The following is a 4,594-nucleotide window of genomic DNA, read 5'->3' as shown; positions in this document are numbered from 1 at the left end:
GGAGGAGGAGGAGGAGGAGGGATAGAAAAATAAGTCCAGACATGGACCTATATGTACATACGTGTATTTGTGCATACATGTGCATGTATGTAGATTTAGTACATGATAAATCCATTGTCATTTTTGGTGTAGGGATTGAACCTAGGAGTACTCTACCACTGAGCTATATCCCCAGATCTTTTACTTTGAGACAGGGTCTCACTAAATTGTTCAGGGCTTCACTAAGTTGCTGAAGCTCGCCTCAAACTCAGGATCCTCCTGCCTTAGCCTCCTGAACTGCGGGATTACAGGGATGCACCACTGCACCCAGCTTTAAATCCAGCATCCGAAATCACTGAGGAAAAATGAGATTATTTACTAGAGGGTAATTTACCTTGGTGTAAACCAAAAGGAATTCCAAATGTTTTTGCTCTGTAAATTTTTTAAAAATGGAAACAAAGTACTAAAAATATAGGTTAAAAAAACTAGAGTTTTCTGTTCATAATACCATACTGAGCACACAAATTTATGTTTACTCCTCTTCTTCTTAAGATTCCATTAACCAACAGCAAAGACAGCAAAACAGTACAATCCCATGAGAAAGATAACAACAAGAAATGAAAGAGCTTAACAAAACTTTGAATGCAGAAAGTACCCACGGAGGAAACCAGCAGACAAGCAGTCCTGGGCGTGGATGGGAAACAGATGGGGCGCTGCCAACTGGAGAGGCTGGCTGGCAGTACCCAGAGAGGATGCAGGCCTCAAGACTGTAGGAACAACTAGGAGAGTGTCTCAAAAACAGGTGAAAAACAGGGTCATTATCTGAAGGTCTATACATAGAAGAGTTAATGTGCCCTACCTCCACATTCACAATGAATATATAAAATATTTATTCTCCTAGCCAAAAGAAACTATAGAGAAATAGGAAAATTAAAGTGGATGATAGGCTCCAAAGAAAGAAATGCAATTCCCCCAAAAGATAATGTTTACAGTCATACTGATACAAAGGCCCCTTGCTGGTTTTCAAATTTTAAAATTAATCTATAGAGTAAGTGTAAAATGATTAATTATGGGTATAGAACTGTATTAGTTTCTCATTGGTATTTCAACAACTTTATGTTCTTATATCTCTGAAGATCAGAAGTCTAAAATGGGATTCTGTGAAAATCAAAGTTTGTAATTAAAATTTTTAAATGACACATACTATATATATATATTGTATATATTAATGCTGTTTTTATACACTGTTGGTGGAGCTGCATTCTTTTCTGGTGGTTTTAGGGAAGAGGCTACCCTTTCCTTGCTTGTGGCCTCATTTTTCATCTTTAAAGCCTGCAGCAAAGTATCTTCTAAGTCATTTGCTCTCTGACTCTGGTCTTTCTGTCTCCTCTTGATAAGGACCTTTTGTGATTGTATTGGACCTACCTAGATAATCTGGGATACTCTTTATTTCAAAAGCAGTTGATAAGAAATTTTAATTCCATCTGCAACCTTAATCTCCCTTGCCTTATAAATTTATATGTTCACAGGTTCTGGAATGAGGATGTGTACATTTTTGGAGGGTCATTATTCTGCCTACCACAAGAACTAAATGTATACTTTAGTATGTTTTGACAGTGAAAGCAAAATTTAGTTGGTAGGTGTAGGAAACAAGAAAGAGATGAGGATACAACAGAAACTTTGATAGAACAGGAACTATAGGTGACTATTATATCCAGCTACCAAGACTTAGAATAAAACTGGTGCAGGAGAGGAAAGGTAAGGAGTAATTGAAGTGAGTTATGAACTCGCATACTTCAGAGTAGGGAATCTATGTTTAATGTCTAAAGGGATAAAGTTAAGGAATAGCACACTATTTATAACTATGAAAGGAGTCACTAAAAGTAAAGCATAAGTTGTTAAAACATTTAATTAGAGCTATGATATCATCATCTTTCAACATGGAATAATAATACTGCCACCTCAAAGTGCTGTTAAAGGTATAAATGAGTGAAAATACTGTCCTCAGGGCAGTGCTTGGAACATATCATATGCTCAAAATTTTATCATTATCAATTTCACCACTATGTTCATGGGTTTAAAAAAATCTGAAATCAAGGTGTCAGCAGTGACAGGATCCATCTAAAACCCATAGGGGAATCCTTACTTGGTTCTTGCTAGTTTTGTTGTTTGCTAGCAATGTTTAGCATTTCTCAACTTGGAAAAACATCCACCCTATTACTGCCTTTGTGTTTACATAGTGTTTTGTGTGTTTCTGTGTCCAGATTTCCCATTTTCATAAGGACTCCAGTCATATTGGATTAGAAAACCACCTTATTGCAGAATGATCTCATCCTAACCAGTTACATCTGCAATGACGCTGTTTCCAAATAAGGTCACATTTTGAGGTATTGGGGTTAAAACTTCAACATATATTTTGGAGGGACATAATTCAATCTATAATATCCATGTTGCCAAGGTAAGGGGAATGCAGCATGCTCATACACTGATAATGGGAGTATGAATTGTTTAACCTTTCAGAGTCGGAGTTTGTCAATATGTATTAAATTTTAAAAAACGTGTCTACTTTCTGAAATAGCAATCTCAATTTTCTGTCTGTATGCTAGGAAGAGAATTACACAGGAGCAAAATGATATATGGAAAAAGAGGGTCTTTGAGTATTATTCAGAGCATGAAAACACAGAGCATAATAGTAGATAATTGGTTAGATTATGATCTGTATACATAAGGCCACTAACAGTGAAGATGTTATTTTGCTAATTTTCAAACTGAAACACTATACTTCCCATTGACAACAACACATATCACATCATTATCAAGAATTCTCTGGCCTTGTAAGAGAGAATTTTATTTTTTATTTGAAATAACCAAAACTGGTAATAAAGAACACGTGTTCATTCTAATTGTCAATATACTGTTACTAAATTTTGTGTATATTTGGGCCATTATATCTACTAACATGAAAACATGTTTAAAATATAAAACTAATTTAAAAGCAGCATATAAAACAGTATCAAGGGTATGGATCCACTTATATAAAGCATATTTGTGAAAAATACAAAGAGAATCTTCTTAAATATCAAAATGTATAATAACCAGTTGATGTACAAAAATCTTCTAAGAAGGCTTTTTCCTAGAAAGTGGAATTAAAGAGTGCAGTTATACCTCTATATCCCTGACTGCTCAAGTCCCTCATATAAAATTGCATATTATTTGCATAGAACCTGTGCATGTCTTCCCCTGTGCTTTACCTCATTTCTAGCTTCCTTATATCTGATATAATGTAAATGCTATATTCATAATTCTTATCCTGTATTGTTTAGCAAATAATGACAAGTAAAATGTCTGTACATGTTCAGGGCAGATATGATTTTTTTCAAATACTTTTTATCTGTACTTGATTTAATATAGCAGATATAAACCCCAGAGACATGGAGGTTTGACTGTATTTTAGTTTCCAATATTGGCTCCTCTGTGTAGTTTTAATTTTAATTTTCCTATCATGAATGTGTACTGTCCATGTGATAAAAGTGGAACAGTGGTTTTAATAAATGAAATGGCATCTGAGGCTGTGTGGATAGCAAACAACTGATCTTAAAAGTTGATGCCAGTTGGAAGTGCAGAGGAGGGACTGGGAAGTGAGGAGAGTGGACTGATGGATGAAGTACTTACCTGGGGGTGGAAATATCAGCAGCCCTGGGCAGGCCCTCACCAAAGGCCTTGCTGGCTGTGCTGCACCCAGCTGTTTTGTGCTGTGCTGTGCCACATTACAACATGGTTTCTCTTACCTCTAGCCTTTGTGGGAAAGAATAGCCTTTCCCACACCTATTTGTAGATTTCTAAATCCATTTTGTCTCTCAAATACATTTGAAATGGCACCTTTTTTAGGTACCCTGCCCTGGCCCTGGGGTTGAGGGAAAATGGAAAGCAGAGAACATGACATGCTATGACATCATGAGATCACAGCTTATGGTCAGATAATGAAACAAAAGTACAAAATACACTACTTTATTTATAACTGGGGATTCACAGAGACAAGTGCTGCTTGAAAAATTAATGTTGAAAGCTCCCATCTTTTCACAGCAAAAATATTATGTGATAATTGGGCTTCAGAATATATTCCATTTTGCCAAACACTTTAACATTAATTGGGATTTCATGGTATTTCCTTCCTTGGGTCACTAGAACAGGCCAGTTTACAAATGGGAAAATCTTAAGGCTACAGAACAAATCTCCAGTTCCATTTGTTAAAATGCAAAAACTAGCTATTAAAAAGATCTGGTAGGGGCTGGGGATGTGGCTCAAGCGGTAGCGTGCTTGCCTGGCATGCGTGGGGCCCGGGTTCGATCCTCAGCACCACATACAAACAAAGATGTTGTGTTCGCCGAAAACTAAAAAATAAATATTAAAAATTCTCTCTCTCTCTCTCTTTAAAAAAAAGATCTGGTAGATTTTTGCAAATAACATTTTTTTTGAAGTGGGTGATCCCTTAGGAAAATAATTCCATGGCTACTCCCTGGACCTCCAGGCTGTGTGCCTGACCTATACTGGGGTTATTAACTCACTACCTCAGCTTTCCCAACACTTTGTTTGTTTGCCTTTGTTTGTTGTCTCT

The 4,594-nt window shown here is 36.4% G+C and overlaps 1 protein-coding gene across 4 annotated transcripts in view; it reads right to left on the bottom strand.

The window, feature by feature from the left end:
* Gabra3 (gamma-aminobutyric acid type A receptor subunit alpha3) overlaps nucleotides 1-4,594 on the bottom strand; it is a 228,146-nt gene that overhangs the window by 21,992 nt on the left and 201,560 nt on the right. The gene's annotated exons all lie outside the window — the stretch shown is intronic.

This window comes from Marmota marmota, unplaced genomic scaffold, assembly GCF_001458135.2.
Source record: "Marmota marmota marmota unplaced genomic scaffold, marMar, whole genome shotgun sequence".
Lineage (NCBI taxonomy): Eukaryota > Metazoa > Chordata > Mammalia > Rodentia > Sciuridae > Marmota > Marmota marmota.
The sequence above is the reverse complement of the archived record's forward strand: the minus strand, read 5'-3'. Positions and strand labels throughout refer to the sequence as shown.